The 24,801-nt window shown below is 40.7% G+C and overlaps 1 protein-coding gene and 1 long non-coding RNA gene across 3 annotated transcripts in view; one reads left to right on the top strand and one right to left on the bottom strand.

Moving 5' to 3' along the window:
- neto1l (neuropilin (NRP) and tolloid (TLL)-like 1, like) overlaps nt 1-24,801 on the top strand; it is a 450,458-nt gene that overhangs the window by 156,433 nt on the left and 269,224 nt on the right. The gene's annotated exons all lie outside the window — the stretch shown is intronic.
- The window catches only part of LOC309714251, a 60,041-nt gene that overhangs the window by 885 nt on the left and 34,355 nt on the right, over nt 1-24,801 (bottom strand). For both annotated transcript variants that reach the window (XR_014278861.1, XR_014278862.1), the window contains exon 4: nt 8,859-9,071. This is a non-coding gene — a long non-coding RNA (uncharacterized lncRNA). The remainder of the gene's footprint in view (nt 1-8,858; nt 9,072-24,801) is intronic.

Here is a 24,801-nt window from a genome sequence, read left to right on the forward strand (position 1 = left end):
CCAGGGGAAGGTAAAATAGAGTGAAAGCATATTACTGTGAAGTGTTCCATGGATACATAAAAATGGGGGGAAAAAATCATCCATCTCATTTCCCTGTTGAGGGCCTCTTTGAATTTTCTGAATGATGCTGGAAACAGATTCAGTCCCCTCAATCCTCCCACTGTGAATGTGCTCGGAAGATGACCATAATAAGAGGGGCGGGCTCTGAAAGCCATCAAATCCTCTGGAGTGCATTGATAAGGAGCTAGTTCTGTGTGTGTGTGTACTTTCTGAGGGTTTGTCCAGTAAATGAACTCACACTGTATGTGTGTTAGGGATGGCACAGGAGTCCCGGCAGGTAATTAGCAAATGAACTGCCCTACCAGTCTTTATATTCTTATTTTCATACTGTCATCTTCTTTCATATTTCACCATTTTACTTCCCCCTGAAATACCTCAAAACTTTATAAATCTTTACAGGACCTGTTATAGCCTTAATTTATTTCTAAAGCTATTATGATGTTGGCATTGTTGATTTTTTGTGTGTGTGTGAAATATCTCAACAACCATCTAATGGCTGAAAATGGCAAGAGGCACCCTCATTCTCGGTATGCAGACGATTAATCACCTAAAAAGAGGAGAAAACCTTAAGTTAACTTCCAGAAATTATAAATGAATATAGACAACTGTAATCTTTGCAAGAGACTTCCACAATTTTTGTCTTTGTTTTTAATGCAAATGTTAAAATGGAAGCGATACTGCGTATACTTTGCTTTTCACACTTTGCTTCTGCATTGTGTCTCAGTTTTTTGTTAAATAATTAAAGACACAGTGTAAAACTTCATGTGTTGTTCATCTGAGGTTGTGTTTACTTCGTTTTCAGACCTGGTAAGGGCCAGATCATTTTCACGATGCTCCGATATGTAAAACCTTTGACTTGGAAGAGAGCGCACTTCCTTTTTTTTCATATGTGCAATCACAAACAGCTACTGGCATGAAGGACTCGTGTTTCTTCCTCTGCGCAGCCTTTAACATGCTGAAGTTGCAGTGCTGGGTGATAAAATAAAATACACTCGCCGTTGGCCAGTCACAAAATTAGCAGAAACCCACACAAAAACTTAATTGCCTTTGCCATCTGCATTGATTTGATTAAGACCATGCAGTGTCATCCCACAGGATAATTTCAGAATCCAGTATTTCAGAAATACATTTGGCTCTTTCTTCTTTCTCTTCTCACACAGGCGCTCTATTATTATCACAAAGAATAAACGCACAAAAATATTTTTTTCAATGCCACAGAACTTGGGAGTGCACTTTACAGTATGCAGCTCTTGCTCATAATTCAAAATGATGACAATCAGATTAAGTCTACTGTAATCAGAGAAACACCAAATCTCATGAAATGAAAACACAATTAATCACTCCACATTGTTTGTATCTGAATGACATTTTACTTTTATATTGACAGGGGCCATTATTCATCTCTCGTTTCATTGCTTTGGTCTGGTGATACATCACTGAGTACTTTTCACTCTTTTTCACACAGCTATCCACAAGACAACGGGAAAGTAACACTTACACTTAAGGTACTAATCTTTTGATTATCCCTTTACTCTTGACTAAAATTTTACTGAAACTATTTATGTTCCTACAAATATTTGCGCTCGAGGTGTTTTGCTGCCACTCATTTCAATTCCACTGCTTCGCAGCCCTTGCATGTACCTTTAGGCATCTTTAAATTACTTTCTGTGAGCATTCAGAGTTCAGAAGGAAATGGAGTAATAGCATGCGACGTGGGCTTTTCAGCGTCCTTTTTATTACTGTGAATGTAACTCTAATTCAGACACAAAGCCTGTGTTTGGCTGTGTAACGTAAGCTACTGAAGCCTGTTATTGTACTACTTCCCTTACAAGTCATTCATACACATTAGATGTGTCAAGTATAATTAATGGTTTTTAATAAATAAAAAGAGATTCCTTGTAAGGGAAGAGATGCAGGAAAAGGTACAGTGCAACACTGTATTAAAACGTATTGCAATGCTGAGAAAGAGGAAAATAGTCATTCATCATGCCATGCTAATGTCCATGCTTCAGTATCCACCAATCAGCTACTGTGTGTGTGTCTGTGTGTAGTGCAGATAGTCATATTCACGTGCTTCTGAAGCATCCGAGTCACTAGTATGCGGTTATCTATGATGTAGGTCCTCATTACTCCATAATTGACCTGGTGATAAAATGATCGTGGTTTGAGTAAATCATTCTGTCCATACCCAGATTGACTCGGCTCTGTGAGCTTTTATCGTCGGGCTCTTCACGCGGAAACGAACAACTGACGATCCGATGCCGGCGCTTTGTTTGAAGCATGCGTACAAAGAGACTCCATCCACAATAGAGAGCTGTCACTTTGATTTTCTTACCTTTTGCTGGTTGGAATTCAAGTATTTGTTGGAAATTTGTTAATCAAAACATCTTGTGTTTAAACCTTTATTTTTATGTTAATTTAGAAAGTCCTGGCACCATCTGGCACGTAAGGAAACTAAGCACAGAATGAGATAGAGATTCTCCAGTCTAAATCAATACAGCTTAGTCGAAGCCACGAGATCTGAGGAAAGATCTTACAAGGTCTCACAAAGGAAGTTTATTCCAAGTTTTAGCTTTCTCTTTCAGTAACTCTTCTACCTCAGAAACTCAACAATTGTCTTGATGTACTTCAAACGCAGGCTCCATGTGGCATCTCGCTGCGCACACCAAACATTTGTCAAGAAAATGGAGCTATCTGGAGTGGAGAAGTGACTTTTCTGGGATGCAGCACGTTAAATTGTTTTTTTTCTGACACATTATGGACATAGATGATTTTTGCAGTACAGTAGCAGGCAATTGGGGGTTTCTTCTGCACTGAACCTTCTAAGAAGAAAGTTTACTAAAAAGTTTACTTTCTAAGAAGAAAGTTTACTCTCAGAGAAAGACTAATTACACCATCCTTTTATTTATTATTTGGTATCGCAAAGCGTCCAAATATGCAAAAGCGACTCTGTAAATGATATTTCTGCACATCTACACGGGAGTGGGCAGTCTTTTAAGGGACAAATTTGTGATAAGATTACTTTTTTTTTTTTATTTTTTTTTTTTATTCATTTTCAGGCACAACAAATACCTATATTGAACATAAAATACACAAAACAAAAAACAAAACTTGCCTGAAAAAGGAGTGGGACGAAGAAAACTTATTAAATCCCACCCCTATACTCACTCATCAACAAAAAAAAACAATAAACTTCCCGCAGCTACGCCCATCATTGCATACAGACCCATCAACAGCCCCGGGCAGATACAAGCATCTAAGCGGCAGCTCGCAACCAACAATTAGAGCCTTCATAACTGAATACAGAATATATAAATTATAAATTGCATTACCACAGGTAACAGGCAGTAATAACTACAAGTAACAGACACACATACATATACATACATATATATCTACACACACAAGTACATATATGTACATACATACGCACACTTTATTTTTTATTTTTTATTTTGGAATCCATACCAGCAATGGTAAGAGGACAGACATTACAGAGCACACTAAAACCCATCATTGAGTATACTGTGACCAGACCAACTGTTTGTAGAGAAATTTAAATCTATGAATATTTTTGCATTGTTTCAATTGTAAACTCAGACTGTTCCAGATTTTCACACCACATACAGACACACAAAAGCCTTTACGGGTTGTTCGAGTTCTGGGTAATTTGAATTCTCCAAAGCCTCTCACATTATAAACCTTTTCTCGAATTTCAAATCTAGTTTGTAAATTTGCCGGTAAAAGTTTAGTAAAAGCTTTATACAAAATTATGGATGTATTGTAATTAACCAGATCCTGGAATTTAAGTAACTTTGCCTGAAGAAAGAATTTGTGAGTATGATCTAGATAACCAGCCTTGTGAATAATACGCAGTGCTCGTTTCTGTACTGTGACTAATGGATTAGTTGTATTTTTATATGTGTTTCCCCACACTTCCACACAATATGTAAGATATGGAAGAACCAGGGTACAGTACAGAGTACGAAGTGCATCTTTATCAAGGAATTGTTTCACTTTGTTCAAAACTCCGAGGCTTCTGGAAATTTTGGTTTTTATGTGTCTGACGTGGGGTTTCCATGAAATTTTGTTATCAATTATAACTCCCAAAAATTTGTTTTCACTCACATTATCAATTAGTACACCTTCAATGATAATTGGTAATTCTATATTATATTTTAAATTACCAAAAAACATTGCTTTAGTTTTATTTATATTTAATGATAATTTATTTATGTCCATCCATTTTTTTATTAATTTTAGCTCCCTGTTTACAGTCATTACAAGATGAGTATAATCATCGCTACTGAAAAATATGTTGGTGTCATCTGCGAACAGTATGAGTTTAAGTACTTGAGAAACATCAAAAATATCATTTATGTATACATTGAAAAGTTTTGGTCCCAACACTGACCCTTGGGGAACACCACATGTAATACCAAGTTTCTCTGAATGGTAATGTCCTATGCTAACATATTGTTCCCGACCTGTTAGGTAACTTTTTATCCAGTTACCAGCTTTCCCTCGAATACCATATCTTTCCAATTTATCCAGTAAAATTGAGTGATTGATTGTGTCGAAGGCCTTTTTGAGGTCAACAAAAATACCAACTGCATATTTATTTTTATCCAGTGTATCAGTAATTTCTTCTACTGCCTCAATTATCGCCATTGAAGTGGTTCTTTGCGTTCTGAAACCATACTGACCAACATTTATTATTTGATGTTTTTCAAGGAATTTTTCTAATCTTGAATTAAAAAGTTTTTCTAGAATTTTTGAGAATTGAGGCAGTAGAGAAATAGGCCTATAATTGGTAAAACTGTGTTTGTCATTACTTTTATATAGTGGTATTACTTTCGCAATTTTCATTTTTTTTTGGAAAACAACCGGACTGAAATGATAAATTACAGATATATGTTAAGGGACTAGCAATATTCAGAATAACCTGTTTAACTACAGACATATTTATGTCATGATAATCCATTGAAGACTTACTTTTACATTTTAATGTGATATTTATTACTTCTTGCTCATTTGTAGCTGAGAGGAACAGTGAAAAGGGATTTGATTTTATATTACTGATATTTTCATTTTTATGACACGGGATGTCCGCTGCTAGTTCAGGGCCAACATTTATGAAGAATTTATTGAACCCATCGACAATATTACTCATGTTGTGATTTTCACCATTTGCATCAGTAAAATATTCAGGATATGATGTTCCAGAAGATCCTTGTTTAATTAAGTTGTTTAACACATCCCAAGTTCCTTTTATATTGTTTTTATTTTCATATAATCTTCTTCTATAATAAAGTTGTTTGCTCGTTCTTATAATATCAGTCAATTTATTTCTATATGCTTTATATCTTTGTTCCACTTCTTTTGTTTTTACTTTGATAAACTGTTTATACAGATTGTTTTTCTTTTTGCAAGCATTAATAATTCATTTTGTGAGCCAAGGACTTTTTATCTTTTTTTTCTTTGTCATGTGTTCGTTTACAGGACAATGTTTATTGTACCACATAGTAAAAATATCTAGAAAATTATCATAAGCCTTGTCCACATCTGACTCTTCATACACCGAACTCCAATCTTGTTGTGCTAAATCGAAATTGAAGGCATGAATTGCTTCTTCATTTATTGTTCGCTTTGCTATCATGATCTTGGTATCTATTTTTTTTTTAAATCACAGTCACACAAAGTAAAAACTGGTAAGTGGTCAGTTATATCACAGACAAGCAGACCACTATTAATTTGGAAATCCATGACATTAGTAAAAATGTTGTCAATAATAGTGGCGCTATGTGAAGTTATTCTGCTTGGCTTTGTTATTGTTGGATATAGTGATAAGCTGTACATTGTGTCAGTAAAGTCATCAATGGCTTTTAACCTTGTTGGATTTAGCAAATCAATGTTAAAATCACCACAGATAAATAGTAATTTTTGGTTCACCGAAGCAAACGTTTTTTCTATCCATTCATTAAAAGTGTCAATACTTGAACTGGGTGTCCGATATATACAACTTATTATAACATTTCTCTTTTTTTCATTCATAATCTCAATAGTCAAACATTCCAAAATTCCATCAATAGCCATAGACATAGTTGTTACAACATTATATTTTATAGAGTTATGAACATATATAGCAACCCCGCCGCCTGCCTTATTTAATCTATTCATGTATTTTAAATCATATCCATTCAAACAAAAATCTATTCCTTTATCGACATTGAACCAAGTTTCAGTGATGGCTATAACACTAAAGGGGCGAGAAAATTGTTGCAAATAGTCCTTAATGAAATCAAAATTAGAGTACATACTTCTGCTGTTAAAGTGAATTAATGAGAGCTTCCCGTCTAGGTTAATTTCTTTTTCATATTGTTCCTGAGTGAAATAATTACAATTTTTAACAAAAGAAGAGAGAAAGTTACTTTCAGAATCTATTTCTGGATCTATTATATTATGCTCCTTATATTCACAATCTAGATCAATTACTTTCTGTTGAAGAACTAATTTCAACATGTCCATGTCATTTCCTGGTGTAATTGATACATTGGTGTCAGTTATACTTGTCCAGATCCTCCATGTTCCTCACTATCAGTACTTTTGCCTCTTCTGGTGTCCCGTTTAGCTTAATGAAAATCTTACAGTTTGTTACCCATGTATGTTGTATTTTACCGTTCTTCTTCAGTTGCCTTGCCTTCCTCGCGATGTCTGCGTTTTTTCGTGTCAGATGCTCATTAATGAAAACGTCCGTGCCTTTCAGTTTGCGTCCTTGTTTCAGCAGTGCGACCTTGTTCTTCCGATTGACAAATCTCATAATGATGGCCGGCAGTCTGTCACTCCTCCTGGGCAGTGAGTGACATGCTTCTATGTGCTCCAGGTCCATCTCTATCCCCTTGCTTTGGAGGAAGGACGCCACCTGTTGCTCTACCGAGCGGGTCTCCTCGTCGCTGGGCTCCCCGACGTTCCCGGCCACCGCGCGCGCGTACGAGCGCGGCTTGATTTTAATACCGCTGATGACCACGTTGCATTAACGCATTAGACCACTAATATTACATTTACCAGTTACTGCCCTTTAAAATATGTATGTAAGCACCTATATATATCTGTGATCTGCATCTGGAATAATGTATAATTACAATTCGCTTAGCGAATGCATGCTGTCTGATTTGACACAGAAAACATTCACAGTGATTTTAGTTGTTGCAGGACAACGTAATTCTTTTTTAATAGATTTGAAAAAAACCACAGACCTATAGATATGATCATGGAAGTTAAATCTGGCTAATGAGAGTCCTTTCCAACCACCTCCTGCAAACTGAGAGTCCGGCCATAAATGTACTTCTTGTATTACAACTAAAAATTATGCCTTCATATGATCCAGTTAACAAAGTAACATAACAAGGAAGCAAACTATTGCAATGTTATCGTATAGAAATGTTGTTTCTAGCTGACAGACTTCTGAAATTTGCACAAATTTTCTTCCATGCTACATCCAACCAACGAGCAGTGTTGGTCAAGTTACTTGAAAAGGGTAATCAGTAACTAATTACTGATCCATTGTTGATCTGCACACAGCTGTTGTCACGCACGTCGCACTCGCTTACGTCACTGTCATGAGACACTCTCGCAAGAAAATCACGGTTTTAGTAACGCAGTAACACAGCGTTTCTACGGGAAAGTAACGGTAATCGAATTACCGTTTTTGCAATAGTAATCCCTTACTTTACTCGTTACTTGAAAAAAGTAATCGGATTACAGTAATGTGTTACAAGTAACACGTTACTGCCCATCTCTGCCAACGAGTCCAACAAGGTGAATTTCCAAAGCAGATTCCTCGCTACTGAACACTTTGCAATAGAGATTGGCTGCATGAAACTGCTAAATGTAAGCTGATACATAAGAGTTCGTGATTTGGCTCTTTGGCTTTGCAGCAAGCAACGTTCTACATCTGCTATTAAGTACAGCAACAATGTAGACTGGATGACAGAGATGCTAATTGGGTTTTATGCCTTTTTTTGTTTTTCATAGATTGTTCATTTGTTGTCTTGTTAAATCCTTATCTGTGCAACTAATCTTTAGTTTTAGTTGCACTTTGTATTTAGCACAAAGTAGTTTTTTTTATGGCAGCACAGAAAAGCTCTACGATGATTCTATTAGGAAAAGAATGTCTATTATCTTGCATTTGTGAAAGTGCAATTGCTATAATCTCACAGGATTACTTTTTCATTGTAACCGGCACTTATTTGACACTACTGACTCAGACTAAAGATACTTAGATGCTAGGATTTAACAAACCCTAAGCATTACGAGCTGTGGGAATCCACTGGCTCCTAGAGGCCAACCCCAGTGCCTCGGTCAAAGGGACTAAAAATGCAGCTTGCAGGGGGATAACTTACAAACTCCCCACAGAAAGCCTGTGACTTTCTTGCTGTGAGGTTAGCATGCTAACCACTGAGCTACCATGCCGACAACAGGCAGAAATCAGGGCAAAAGTCTTTATTAAGCATATATTTCTAGAGTGAATTTATTGTATTCAAACTCAAATTTGTGACCCTGAAAGAATTAATATTGTGCAAGAATTTGTACAAAAAAAAGTTAACAGGCTCAGGCTCATGGTTACAGTCATTATTTTCTGGTCTTTTTAAGGTTAAATCCCACTAAGTGGCTTGGCTTTCCATGGACTGAAAAATAATGAAATACAATGACATTCCTCACATAATAAAATGGCCTTTGTGATATTTTTTAAATACACTGAAACAGATTGTAATTCAAACACAATGAGAATGTGTTACCGGTCATCTTATCCTTCTCTATCCCTCAATAGGCCTCCCCTTGGTGCTGAACCCCTTGCGAAAGAGCAGACTCCATCTGCAGCAGGTGCGGGTCTAATGATGCTTTGATGCCATATGTCAAATCTCATCACTTGCTGAGTCGACTGACATTTCCGTTGATAGCTCCTAGCAACAGCATTACAAGTGGTCGACTTTCACCTCGCCTGCAAAGCGCTAACAACGACAAAAAAAAAAGACAAGGAGAGAAATATTTTCAGAACCACTTTCCAGTTTGTACACATGTGACAACACTTTCATTTTCACTTTCATAACAGAGATGTATTTTAGGATGTAAATTATTCTGAAAGTAGTGCAAGGTCATTTGTGAACATATGGTAGTGCAAAACCCTTTTTTAAAAAGTCTGCCAGCACGCTGTACTGTGTTTTTGTAACACTGATTATACATCTGAATATTTCAATGTGTGAGCATGAGTGTGAGAGTGTCTGTGTGCACGGGGTTTGTGTACGCCCATGTCTGCCGTCTCATGTCATCAGTAGACAACTTCTGATTATTACATCAACAGCAGTCATGTTTTAATGTCTCCTTAAATTGTGCTTTTTTGGGCAAATCATAGCTCCACAGCCTACACTTGGCTGGCTGAGTAACTAGTAATCATTCCACTTTGGTTTGATGTGTGGGGCGCTGTCTAGTCACAGCCAGCCCATCAGAGTCAAGTGGCATGGAGTGATTGCCTGCATTGTGTCAGTGATGGAGATCGAAGATACTGTTTGTCCTTGCACAGTGTGTATGAAAAAACAGAACCGAGACAATAAAAAACACACCGGAGCTGTGTGTATCGTGGGTGTTTGGGAAAACTCAAGGCCATTTCTTTGCCCTGAAGAACCCGCGCAGGAATGCAGTTGCCACAAAATACACAGCATTACTAAGATGGTTGTCAAAGCTGCAGGAAAGTGTATGTGGGCTTTGTCCTAGTAGACGCTTTTCACTACACACAACAAAGATAATTGTTATTATTTTGGAGAAGTGGTCACTTATTGCCATGGTTAAGAGCCATAGTGATGGTTAGCAACAGGCCTCTTAAGGAGGATATAGTAGCATGATTACTTTTTACAGTTAATTTGGCATTTGAGAGTAAGCTTGTTTGCTGTCCCTCTAGGAAGCTGACATCTCTTTCTTTGAATAATCTACACTTTCAAACTTTCTAAATTTCAAAACAGGCCCTAAAAAGTGTCCTTTTTCCCCTTCATTCAAACATTCAGAGATTAGATTGTGGCAGAACTACCAATGCTAGATTCTCATTTGCCACTGGGAGCAAAGTGAGCTTCAGTGTCTTATTCAAGGACTACAAGACAATAAGTCAGATTTTTTTTAAAAGAAGAAGAAGGAGAAACGGGTTTAAAATTTCAGTTCAATTCAGTTTTATATAATGTATATAGCACTTAATATTGAAATATAATGACTCTACAATCTTACAATCAGACAAGGCCCTATGAGCAAGCACTTTAGTGAGAGTGGGAAGGAAAAGCTCACTTTGAACAGGAAGAAACCTCCTGCAGAACCAGGCCCAGCTATCTGCTGTGACTGGTTGGGGGTGAGGGGAAGGATTGAGCATATTACTACTAGTATAGTGATTACTAACTTTCTTAGTAGTTGGTTATACACTCATTGGCCACTTCATTATTTACACCTTGGTAGTACCAAGTTGCACCTTCTTATCAGTGAGATTGTTTAAACTTTATGATGTGGCAGCCATCGGAAGATGGGTACTGTGGTCATCGAGGGATGGACATGATCAGCAATAATACTGAGGCAGGCTGTGATGTTTAGACAATGCTCAGTTGGTACTAATGGGCCCAAAGTGTGCAAATTAAAAAACTCCCACACGACTACACCACCAGCAGCCTGATCTTCTGATATAAGGCATAATGGAGCCGTGGTTTTGTAGTTGTTTACATCAGATTTTGACCATCTAATGTCGCAACAAATGTGACCAGAGAACATTTTTCCAATCTTCTCTTGTCCATTTTTGGTGAGTCTATGTCAGAGGTTCCCAATCCTAGTCCACGAGGGCCGGTGTGCCTGCAGGTTTTAGATCTCACTCTTGGTCAACACACCTGAATCAAACGATTAGCTCATTACCAGGCCTCTGGAGAACTGCAAAACATGTTGAGAAGGTAATTTATCCATTTAAATCAGCTGTGATGGATCAGGGACGGGGATAAAGGGCAAAAAAACCAAAAACCAACTAAATAAGCAGAAAAAAAAATACATATATCAATCACCTGGATCACCTGTTGAGAAAGAAAAAAGAAAACAAGCAGAAGAAAACGAGAGCAATACAATAAACAACATCACGATGATATATGGGAATATAACAGTAAATACTAAATATTAAACATTATTGTGCAGCACGTAATATCGACAGCGCACAGTGTGCTTTGAGGTAGGAGCCAAAAAGGGTGTAGTCTGTGTGTGCGAGCACCCGTGTGTACACCTGTGAGCATGGACGCGCTTATTTTTAAAAGGTTCCTTCATGTAATGACCTGCTAGGGAGTGTGGGGGAGCCACTGCCCTGTCCTCCAGGGCATGAAGCAGGTATGGAGAAGATCAAAACTCCAGACATCCAGAGGCCCCCAGAACACAAGAGACCAAGGAAGACCAACAGAGGGGCAGCCGCGCCACTGTTCCAGTAAGAGCTGAGGAGAGTCCCAGATGAGGGGTCACTCAGCAGCCGCGGAGCAGAAGCCAGGGGGAGTTGCAGTGACGCGCCCGTGAGCTCCGCCGGCAGCCAGCCGCGCCAGAGTGACCGAGCCTCAGGCCGAGAGGCCGGGGGCACCCCACCTCCGAAGTGGCCCGAGCGAGCCCCAGGCTCCAGGCCCTGATAAGCAGCCACCAAGGAGTGAGCCGGTGTGTACCTGGGCGCCCATCCCCGGACACAAAGAACCACCAACGCACTGATGTCTGAGGGCGTCTACCACTGGCAGGGGAAGTGGTGGGGGGAGATAGGCCTCCAAACCTTAGGGGGCCTGAGATGTCCCCAGAGAGGTGGCGTCTGATACCCAACCTGACATATAGACACAGACATACAGGCACACACAGACACAAACATCCATTCCCACCCTCATATGTAATTACTCAACACTCAACCAACGTGGAGACAGATATAGAGAGACACTGTACACACAATCACACTCCCCAAGCGTACTCTACGAACCGGGTCTAGGTACCCTTGCCCCTGGAGGGGGAAACTGCATCCAGACCCAGGTGGTGTTACCCTTTTCCCTGCGGTGGGGAGAAGCAGACCGCCCCGACTCCGCAGCAGCAGGGAGGCCCCACACTCCAGACCCCAGTCGGATGGCCACCTCCTCCTCCCAGCCCCCCCACACTTTGGATTCTAGCCAATCATTTTACCTTTGCAAGCGTAGTAGGCGGGCCCAGGTATGTACGTTCTTTTAGAGCAGAGCTACAGATTAAAAATGCCCAAGGCGAAGCGGTCAAAAGTCTGGCTGTACTTCACAGCAAAATATGCAAACTCAGCAGCCTGCAACAAGTGCTTCAAGCTGATACTGTGATACTGTGCAAAGGAGGTAACTCCTTGAATCTGATGAAACACCTGGCGACGTGTAGCATTTTGTCAAAAGAAATGCACCGTATTTGATAGCTTGCTGCGAGACCTCACACCGAGCACATCTACTGCCGGTGGTTTGCCTGTTATCGGACCCGGAGTTAGCAACATCCCCCAAGAACCCGAAGAGGAGAGTCCTGTGTTTTTTCCATTGTTTAAGCACTGCTTCCAGCCAAGAGTGATACCATAAATCCCCTATAGCTGCAGAAAAGGCTAACATTGTTATCTTTTTACAAAAAAACAGCTAAACGTGAGAGGTTTTTGGACAAAGTGTGTGTTCTCCATTCTTTAAGCACCGGTTCGAGCACCATTTAAGCACCGGCACCATTTCAAAAGTACTGGTTTGGTACTGGTATCGGATAAAACCTAAACGATACCCATCCCTAGTGTGGGGTCAGACTCACAAGACTCAGTCACTACAAAACTAGCACAAAAACTCCAAACACATGATTTGCGGTCCAGCATTTTTTGCCTTTAACTTAATTTCCAATAGGAGCAAAGTTAACCTGTGTTCCATAGTGTAGCAGAAAAAAAGTACAAATCCTATATATACAAATATATTATTATAAATACAAAGTTGATATAGTAATAAATAAATAAATAGAAAATTAATTGGCAAGAGGAAATGTCAGTTAGTCAGACTTCATTAAAAAGTGATGTCTTCAATTACCTCTGCTGTTATTCCCCCCCCACATTTAACAGTAAATATGTACATAGTAAATTTCTCAGTATAATTAACTCAAATACCAACACTTGAGTGTTAAAACAACGTCATGTTCTGTGACCGTACAGAGTCTCCCCTGGATGTCACAGTTGTCTTCTTCGCTTTTCAGCTTCTAATATGTAATTGATACTGTCAAGGTGAGGCACCATTCATCAAAGGACCAGAAGAGCAACAATATTTTTCTAACAGTAGCTGTATAATTGACTCCTAAATGATCTGCATGGCCCATGGCTGAGATGTATGCTAATACAGCCCCATTCTGAGCTTTGGCGTCAATGTTGTTAAAGGTGTATTCTCTCCCCTGATGGCCTCTAATCAGCTCTGCTCAGCCTAGCTAACTCCACCTGGAGGACCGGCTACTGATTTTCTGTCAGAAGGAAAAGCACACCATAATTATGCTGCCATTTGAAATTCCATCACTCTCCTTTTGCAGCAGAAATAAGATGCATCTCATTGAAATGTATGTGGAATGCTGGAGGGATATATTCTCGGGTAAACCTTGTCTTTTTAATTAAACACACGGTGGCCTTGGTGGATTGCTTGTGACACAGGGAGTGATCGGGGCACTTAAAGGGCTGCAGCTGAGGTAAATATGCCTTTAATGTCCCAGAGGGCAGCCGGAGAGGGGTATTGGGGGTGGGGTGGGTGGGTTGTATGACTTGGCATGTTCTTCCTTGTTCCATTACAGACATCTCATCCCATCAATCCCAAATGAAGCTTCACACTCAGTCTGCTCCCAGACGTGACTCTGCTGTTTCTAGCGGCAAAACGAAACATACACGTTCATATGGATGAGCTTAATATCTGACTTTTCTAATTAAAGAAAAGACAAAGGAAAAAAAAGTGCCATATTTTCTCACGTGTGTCGAGAAAAGATCAGTAACTCGAGAAAGACAAAGTCAAATGACCTTGACATTTCTTTTCGCCGAAATGCCAGTAGATTATTCAGTCAAGTGAAGAATGAGAGACAGGCAGGAGAGGAAACAGAGGGAGAGACAGAGAAGGGGAAAAAAACAACCAAAAAACCAAAATAGAATTATTCTGAGGGGGAAACAGACAATTTGAATTTCCACTGATATTCCAAAAAATATTTTTAGCTGTATTTACAGACAAGTTTTTGTTACCGTAGCTGTGAGAAGCTCCAGTATGACTTTAGGATTAGTTTTCATTGCGTGGCTTAATGAGCTCTGGGTCATCCTCCGAAAAGTATGGTCTTCCTACATGAATACAGTATGTGTGTTTTTGCTGGAGGGACGTGGGGAGGTCGCTGTGGGCTCTCTGACTCAGACCTCCACCCCCCTCAATCGCCTCTTGCTTGGCTGCCTCTCACCTCTCACCTGCCCTGTGGCCCGCAGCCTGAAGACAGGCACTGGCTAATCTTCCTCCCCCCACACCCCCATTCTCCTTCACTCTCTCCTCAGCAGCCTCTCACAGAGGACAGCAGGGTCTGACTACCAAGCTCATACTTTGACTCATACTTTCACCTTAAAGAAAGCCTGTGACTAACTGCCACTTGATGGTATTAAAAGATCTTAAAGCCTGCAAAGACAGAACTGTCAGCAGTTTTGATTTCCCACTACTCACGAGGTCTAAATAGCATTACACCCAGCATGCTGTGTTTCAGTGTTATCAATGCCATGTTACAACACGCAGCTGATCTCCACTCCTTGCGGTCCACGTCCATGTCCCTGTCTTATTTAATAAATGCAACGTGCGGCCCTGCTTCCCTCCTGTCCTCATTGTTTTGCCAGCAGTGCTGTGTCGCTCCGGCTCGTCTCCTGAAATGTGCATCTGCATCACCTGTCACTCTCAGGGAGGCATGCCATGTGCTGTTTGATTGACGTCTGGATCCGCTCACTGAGAAGGGGCCGTCTCTCACACGGTTCAGTGCGCCAAAATATGTGTGAACAGAAATGAGGACATTTAGGTAGAATAAGAAACTGTGAAGACGAGGAGGGGGGGAAATAAAAATAAAGCTATATGAGTCGAATTCTGCTCCCCTGCGTGTGTGTGTTTGTTTGACAGAGCATCAGTGGCTGCTTATGTGTGCGTTGTGCTTGTATTCCTGAGTGTATTTCTGCATGCAAAGATGAAGGCCAGACGGTGAGGGTTTTTTTTCTTCTTCTTCTAGTGCCTCATCTAATGTTTCCCAGCCAGGACAAGCATCCCAGCAGAAAAATGACAGGTACACAGGTGTGGTTTGACAGGGCTCATCTGCAGGTCTTACACGCTGTACGAAACCAAGGGGTGCATTAACACTCTGGGGTCCGGTTGAGGAGCACCTACACACACATACGCACACACAAGTCTTCTCTCCAAAAAAAAAAAAAAAGAGCTAGCATGTGGGAGGAGGCTTTGATGTTCTTCAATCCCTCAGTGTCCTTTGTGGTCACTTTTTCCTTGTTGCAGGGCACTGACTCTTAAACCAGAGCACAAATCAAAGTCCTGTGTGTCCTACTGATGTCAGTGACGGCAGTGAAGGTCAGCTTGGCAATTTCTAATTTTTGCGCAAGCTGCCACGGTTGGGAAATCCTCTGTTGCATCATGAATGAGAAGAAAATTGTATTTCTTGCTATGTAACCCGCCAGTTCAGACACTTCCTTTCTTTCTTGATGCTATGATTCATTAGCAGAATTACAATTACTGACATGTTCATTGCGGTGCTTTGTTTTCGCCCCTCTGATGGAGCCTTTAACGATCACAATCTGCAACGCAAGCCATCGAAAGCTTTCCAGAAAGCCAACCGACAACTTAACAACGGCTCAGCTGCTTATGCGCCTTATTTATTCAACAATCGGCATCGTTAGCATTCTTCGACACAGCGAGGCTTGTGTGTTTTGATAAAAAGATTTGCAAACTGGCTGAATTCACCAAGAAATGAAAGGTTCACCTTTGAAAGAAACGATGTGCTGTTTGAAAATGTGTCTCTGACAGTTGCAGAACACCCCCCACAAGATTTTTGAACGAGTGGAAACTTGACAGTTTTGTGACTGTCTCCATGGAAACGGTGAGAGGGTCTCATTAGGGTAGTACCAGAAAAATCTGTTTTGGAGGAACAAAACCCCTGACACAAAAGCTGAGACCGGCACCATTTTAAAAGAAGTTAAATGACAAAAAAATTACAAAAAAGGAAAAAAAAAACACAACAAAGGCTCGGTGGAGTTTTCTTGCAAATCTAACAAAAGTCAAACTTCAAAAACAGAGGACAGTCGAGGACTGAGATTATTAAACGTATTTGCAAAGCTGCAAATTCAAAAATGACTCTTGACACAGACTATGAGCTCACTGTTGCACCAGACAAAGCTACTTTTCAAGGGTAATCTCTCTTACATATCACTGGTAACGTTTGCCAACAGTTTCACAGGCATCCACATCATCTGCGGTAGTTTGTCTGCGCGTCTCTTTCCTTCAGCCTCACAATGCATTTTCCCACCCTTAAATTTTACACCTCATAATATTTTTACGCCCACGTACAGATGTAACTGGCACTGGCATTTTTTTATATGAGGCTGTGCTTTTCCTTCGAGGAAATTGTTTAGAAATTCATATTCTACTCAGCTGACACTTTAAAGCCTTACCCATTTCGCTTAAACGCTGGAAGGACAGCGTCAGCAATGTTTAATGCAGACGGAATAAACTGGTTATTCACTCTGTGATTCGACGCCTTTAATTATTTTCAGATTATAAAAAGGTGAAATCAAGAGGAGTGAATGACTGCGTGTTCAACGATAATGAATTACCAGCTATGCTTAAACCTGAAGTCATGTTTTTTCCCCCCCTTTCCCTTATTATCATTTTCAGTGCATAGCAACATGTATTTTAATTCAGGAGTCAGTGTTGCTAAATAATGAACTAATGTTCAACTTGCACCGCATATTCCTGTTTTATCTCTGTGAAATGGCCTGGGGATGTAGCATAATGTAAAATAATGACAAAAGCATGCCAGAGGAGGATGCAAAGGGCCACAAAGAATGACTTGGAGTCATCACTTAGTTATTAAACATGTATCTTCCTTAATTTATGGACGTCAGGGGCAACTTTTCAACCAAAGTTAGATTTTTTCTTTTTGGGTGGGGAGTGGGCTTGTGAGTTAGCACTTAACTAATGTATCAAAAAATTGATTTGCCATTATGTTTCTAAAGCAGTAATGAAGTAAATCTTATTCAAAAGATAAAGGTAATGGAAGCTCATCTCTTGCTCTTAAATGAGATTTTTTAAAAAGCCAGGTCCAGCTGGGTACAAGGACTTTGAAGTTTATTTCTTTATTTTCTCCAGTCTTGAATACAAATGACCACAGTGCATTTTGGCTCTACTTTTCCATACTTAATGGCAATAGTGGTCGCGTTTAGAGTCATTCCCATGTTTATTGCCTGTCATAAAACGGGATTAATCGATAAAAAGCAAGCGACAAGCTATTTCCTTATTTCAAATATTTTTAGTAAACGCCCAAAGTCTTTTTTACGACTCCTCATTAAAGACTTCTTTGTGCACCATCTTTCATCTTCATGCCTCCATGTAAAATAACATCATTAATGTTAAACTGAAAGCGAGTGAGAGGGTGAAAACGTTTGCATTTTCTGCATCCGGCTCAGGAAGCTTACTCCAGCTGAGCGCGGAGCCGGGGAAAAGGGCCACAGCGTGCCTCGTGGAAAGCTGGGAATTAAGATGCATTATGCCAGGAAGAGAGGTCTTTATTTATGGGAGCATCCGGAATAGGCAGAAGGAAATATAGAAGCAATACCTAGGGAAAGTGCTAAATAGTGTGGGACCATTCCCAGGACAGGGATACTGCAGGAAAACCAGGGGAAGAGCTGGATGCGGCTAATGAGAGCAGCACTGGATCCAACATATGGGGACTTTATGCAAATATGGCAAAACACCTGATTAAAATAAATGAAAAGCTAATGGCCGCGGTGGTCTTTCATCGGGTCACCATACACCTCTGAGCCGTGTTTTTTATATGTCAGCTGCCAACATGTGGGTACGACTACATCTTTTACCTCACAGGAGATATTAATTACAGTTAATTCCAAAGCAGTCACGCATGCGTCTCATTATCGACGCGCTACACACACCGTGGCTCGCCGGGGGAGCTGTGCAACAGAGAGAAAAGAGTATACATGTGTGCTCATGTGTACATCTGCATTTTGTGTACACGTGGATAGGAGCTGTGTGTGCATTTATCTCATGTGACTATTTCTGGAATCGGATGATGCAGTGTGTCCACCGATTTAACAGAGAGGGGTTAAAAAAAAGAGAGAGCCAAGTGAGATGGGGGCTGTGTGACAGGAGAGGTTCTCCACAGCGAAGGCAAAAGCAGGGGAAGGCGACGGTGAGACGAGCCCAAAAAAGAAAGAACCCTCTCCCAATTTGGAGACCTGCTCTTGTCTCCGTCTTTCTTTTTCTTCTTTTTCTCCATGCCTTTTGACATGGCCTTCACCCTTGTGTGTCGGCCCTGATGGCCTGAAACGTGCAGGGAGGAGGCGAGCTTGTTCTCCTCCACACACTCTCAGCCTCTCCTGAGAACACATGACAGAGAGCATCGAGCAAAGCAGCTCCAGCTTTCCTGAGTCAAATTCCCCAGGCTGCCAGGGCCCCGCCAAACCAGCTCCTTGCTACCCCTTTTTTCACTGTCTCCACCAGACTATTTACGATCAGCAAAGAGACAGACAAAATATTTACTAATCTTCACACTTGAATGGTAAAGAGAGGGGGGGTTGAGGGAAGAAGTATAGTATAAGGCTTGACAGCAAATTAGTGCCCTGCCGTGACACATGCAGCGGTGTGGCTCGACAGGTCCCCCCTTTTTCCATTTTTATTATCATCCATGCTTGAATTATTCAGTGGCAGCCATTAGCATAACAGCATCCGTTTTATATTTAGCTCCCCCTATGTTGACTGTGTCAACATTTCACTCCAAATATCCTGCTAACATCCCTGACACGAGGAACGAGGCAGTGGTTTAGAACCAAGTGCAATTAATGACCATGAAGAAAAGAGAGAGTGGGGGGGAAAGGCTCAATTCTTTTTCTTGGTCTTTTAGTTTCAAAATCACAAGCCTAATGTCTTTTCACTCGCTATGAGGGTGAAAAAAACAAAAATGTCTGTAGTTTTGATTAGCATGGCAAACAAGCGGATTTTAATGGCATTTGACAAAAAGAAACTGCCACACATTTCTAGATGTGCTGCAGCTATCACCCAGTCTCATTTGTCACCATTAGCTGTAATATGAAAGATCCCTCATCTCATCTTGGAGGTCTAATTTGTTGGCTTGCAATGGGAGCCGGACTGAGCAGACTGACGCTACAGTGATGAAAGCACTCAATGCTCTTCTCCCTTACTGAGTGAAATTAAAACCTTTACATAGCAGTTAAAGTTGATCTGTATGAGTCACTCCACAGTGACATCTTTGGAGTAGATTTAATCGAATAAAATTTAATTTCTTTACATGATATATGCAGGAAACGGGTCACCAAGAGTTGTGTGTGTGCGACTTATGTCCGCAATATGCTTGCGACTGGCATGTGATTCCATCTCGCCGCTGCTCCTCATCCCCACCAGCTGTACACTTTGACCTCCCACTCATCTTTGATCCACTGTCAAAAGAGCTTGCTCTCTGCTGTTGCTCAGCTTTGCAAACCTTCACTTCTCACTCCAGATTTGGGCCTGAAGTCACTCAATGCGAGCTTCTGACAGTGTGTTTGAGGCAGCTCCCTGTTTAAGCCTTTAGAAGAGAGAAGAGCCATTTGTAATTCGTTCAAACCAGAACACCTTCCCGAGCGGCCGAGTGCATCACAATGCATGCAGTTTGTTAACTTAATTAGACTGCAAAAGGTTACAGAATCAGGGGAAATAAAGCTGTCAATTTGACAAAAAAGAAACACAGAGTCATAAAACTGTCACATTTATATATGTTAAAATCAGCATATTGATCAGATATATATTTGTGGTGAGATAATTAGAAACAATACAAAATGTAAGTATTTATGTGCTGAGCTCACAGTACATCAGTCATTTTAGAGAGTAGTTTGACCCCATATATGTCAAATAAAACTAAGTTGAGACTGTTTGCATGCAGAGTCTAATATGCGTTCCAGCCCCTTCCCGTGTATCTGAAATAGTGTTTTTTTTAAAAGCATTAAAAAGAAGCCAAAAAAAAGTTTCCAGGCACATTTTTAAAACAAAGGATTAAAAATTAAACGGAATAGCACCGGCAACCCTCGGTTTGTTTCCCTATATAAATCACATTCGTGCATCTTCGTTTCACTCCATGTTTCCGGGTTATTTAAAATCAGCTGTTAAAATATAAATAAACTTATGAAACGCGGATAATCGGCGTGCTTTTTTTCAAAGAAGAAAAACCCACAGACAGCAAATCTGACATGTGAATGCTAACAGCATAGAAAACGGCCTCTCTGTAAAACAAACAATTAAACCAAACCCTCCACGTCTGTAAGAGTGACTGTCACGCCGAGGCCTCTGAGCAAGCTTGGACAGCGCTGATACCCACTCATCCTCCAGTACACGGTGGCGAGTGTTTTCCCTTCTCCTTAGGACAAATGCTATGTTTTTCTTCCGTTCTTTGAACTTCCTGAATTTGATTTACAGTGCAACTCGATGCTGGCGCAGGAACTGATTTTCGCTCCCTTCCTTTCTATCTGCATCAGCATAGAAAAGCACTGCATAAGGATTTTCACTTCCTGCAATCATGCTGCAATGTACACTAAAAAGTTTTCCTAAAAGAGGGGAAAAAAGCACTAAACTTTCCAACAGCTTTGTTATACTGTTACAGGATCTCTGTTTTCTGTGTCTGACGGAGTCGAAAATGCAGAACACAATTGGGTTTTTTTTTTCAGCACGCGCACTTTTGTGTTGTAAAATAAAAAGAACAAGCAGCTTAACACTGACAGTCACATCCCGAACAGAGACTGAAGACGTGTCACCTGTGCTGGAGATTGAGGAGATGCATGTCACTGCTCCTCAGGCTGTGACACATGTCTTGTTGGGCCGGTAAAGTTCCCCCTTTGTCTCCCCTTCTCACTGTGTTTCACAGCCCGGGAACGGAACATGCTCCCTTTCTATGCGCTCCACAGCCTCCTTGTTCTCTCCTCTCACTGTAACACTGCAGTATTTCAGCATACCAATAACACGGACTGTGGGGGATCCTCTCTTTCTCACTGTGCTGCCAACCACCCAGGTGTGACTGCATGTCAAGGAACAGTCTCACTACAGCCACAATTACACTCTCCTCCTGACTTTGCAATGCCAGCCTCTCTTATTAATTCACGACTCACAGATGTAGCCGTATATATGTATGCGTTTGCTTCTATGTATGCTTCTATGCACGAAGCATTCGTGTTCCTACAAAGTACAAGGACGAAAGTCAGTTTTACCATAGCAACACACAGAAAGATTAGGATGTGTGTGTATATCGGTGAGTACAGGTTTAGTGGACAGAGAATTATGGGTTTAAATTAGAATATTGATATAATTTAAGAGTACGATCCATTTTCAGCCCACAGCTGCACAATGCGATTTTATTTTTCAATCGTTTTCTTGTTCTTTTGTTATTTTTAATACAGAAAAAACATCAAATCCATCCTCAAATCGCCTGCTGACAAAGTCAGCCAAAGTAGGAAGATCTGATGATACATTTTTTGAGGCAAAATGTTTTTTTAAGAGATGATTTCCTGGTTGAGACTGCTGTTCTCACCAGTAGGCGTCAGGTGATTGACAGAGTGTAATATAATGTGCGCGCTGACATGAAAGCACTCATCTCAGTCACAACAGACTAACAATAAAACACAGATGAGATGAAATTATGACTTTATCTAGACTTTTTTTGTACAAAAAATGAATGACAGTCAAAAAATACACTGTTAAAAACGAAATCTGTAAAAAAACGGTAATGTCCTTATAATGATCTACCAGTGTGTTATTTTGTTTTTACAGAAGAACATGAGCATTAAACTGGTAAATGTAAAAAGTCAATGTGTGGTTAAAAATTACTTGAATACAGTTGAAAAAAAATAATGTGCAAAAATTCTTCATTTTAAAATTGTACATTTATTGTATTTTTATGTAATTAGTGTTTGTGAGGGGCAAACACTAATGAATGAAAGGCGTTTATAACTAATTAATGCTTATTCTTCAAGTTAATTTACCTAAATCATCATATTTAGACAGTAAGTTACTTTACAGCGTTGTTCTTGGTGTCATCGTTTTATAATAAAACTGCAAGTGTGTTGTCGGATAACGGCTGCCTCATTTCGTCACTTTTCCAATAAGAATTTATGGTCACTGGCGATTTAGAATTAAAATACATTTTGGATCTGAGGCACAGTTTTCACCAGTCAATATTGAACTGCACTGACCTGCAGCACTTGTGCAATCCCCACCCTCTTCACACACAGGTCACAGTGCTGTTGGGTCAGAGCTGCTGTCGCTCTCATACTGCAGGTGTCACAGGCCTGCCGGGCACTGCAGGCCAAGGCAATTCAATAGGCTAAAACTGTACGAGATGTACAGTGTGCAGGGAGCACAAACAAGGGTTTGTTTTAAATTGAGACTCTGCTTTATCAGAGCTGAAAATGTTGGCTTGGCATGTACATGAATTCAAGGAATAATACATTTCCCTTTTTTTTTGGTCGATTGGTGCTATGCCTGAAACACAGACCACCTGCAATCGCTGGGATTTGTTAAGCTGCTGGAGGAGTAAAAATCACTCTTCAATTAAAGGAGTATTACCGGGAGAATTAGCTCTCCAGCCTTTTTTCATTCCATTATATTTGGTAGAACAAAAAGAACTAGAAACACGATGATGATGCTCAGCTTCTTTCCTTATCCTGGGAATTTCCCTTAAAGCGGGAGCAGGGAGGCAGACGCTGATTTGCTGAAGGGCACGTCAGCAGAGTGGGATGCTTGCTCACGCAGAAGTGAAGGGTGGTCCCGGACTGCTCACCCATAATTTTTGAGAAAGGATAGGAGATTAACAAGTTAAAAAAACAACAACGGGGGATGTCAAGATGCAAATGAGGGTGGACAGAAATCAGAAAGGGGAAGAGATGGGAGGTGGAGGGAGAGGTGGTGGTTTAGTCTGCTTGGTGGGAGATGTGCAGGGAGGGGGTGAGGTGGGGCGGTGGAAGTGAGGGTGTGGTGAGGGGTAGGGTGTCTGACATCGCCCCCACGGTCATAACAGCAAGGTCTGCATATGGGAGCAGCTGCTGTGCCCTCTGCTTCCTCCCTGGAAAATATGGCTGGAATATTAATTGCACTGCTAATTCTGCTTATCGCAGCTCTTCGTGATGCTAAGAAGGTCCAGCGAGCCCCGTTCACATGCCTTTTAGCGATGATGATCTGTCTCGCCCAAGCAAGTTAGACTGCCTGAAAAAAAATTAAAGCTTTTATCTGTGAAATGAGAAATATTTGGTGTATCTGACAAAAAAAAAAGCCACGTAAAGATCAGCTTGGTGATTCGGGGGAGTATTTAGCACATTGTTTCACAGTTGGCTCCTGTAAATGCTGAATTATCTAAACATAGCTGTTAAAAAAAAAGCGACTGCTCACTTTACTGATGCAATCTGTTTCAGCTTCTACCTTTGGCATCATCTCTGCTTCTGTCTCACATTGTCAACTGATTGTCTGACATGACATCAGCTTGATTGGCTGCAGCACACTTATACAAGAGTTGGGCTAATTTGAAGTAAACTCTACACAAGCGGCTGAGTCGTTGTTTTGTGACCCTGTTTGTGTTGGATGAGTGCACCGTGCCTCTCTTGGGAGCAGCCTACAGGCATCCCACAGATCTGACACGCAGCTCCGCACACTCACAGAGACACCGAGAGAAAAGGAAAAAAGGAAAAAAATATATATACAGTTCCCCAAGAATCTTGGCTGAATATATTACAGAGATATAAAAACTAACTTTACGATTTTTTTCTCTCACTCGTTTTTTTTTTTTTGCAGAGCTGCGGTCAAAATAAGTAAAGATTACACGCGTAATGTGCTCGAGAGCATGGCAAAGGGGGTTCAAGGTTTTTGAGATCTTAAATTTACACCGCGTGCATTTCAGATTCTTTTCACGACTTGTCAGGTGCAAAATCTTACCGAAAAAAGAAAACCCCACAATCTAGCATTTTGTGAAAATTTGTGTAAAAATGAAACACCCCTTCTCGGTGGCAACACAAGAAAATCTCTGCAACATCAGAAAGCATTCAGGACCTCTGTGACTGTTCACACAAGGGCCTGCAAGGAATTTTGAGCTCCCTCCATCATATCACTGAAGCACCTCAGCGCTCAGTAGGACCTCTAACATGACAGAAAGAGCCGAAATGTCAAAAGACGGATAGCAGGAGAGGTGTTGGCAAAAAAGAAGAGAGAGAGAGGGGCGGGTGTGTGGACCCTAGGGATCCCGGTGAGGAGTGGTATATGCTGGGGAGGGGCGGGTAGGTCAAAATCAGTGAGTGCGAGTTTAATCTGATATGAGTTCATTCATGTAGAGGAGCTGGAGAGCCATGCAGAGAAGCAACAGTGATCTGCACAAATTATACACCAGTGAGAGGAGAAGACAGACAGGGGGAGAATATGACGTGTG

This window comes from Aulonocara stuartgranti (genome assembly GCF_965226115.1).
Source record: "Aulonocara stuartgranti genome assembly, chromosome: 9".
NCBI classification, from domain to species: Eukaryota; Metazoa; Chordata; class Actinopteri; order Cichliformes; family Cichlidae; genus Aulonocara; species Aulonocara stuartgranti.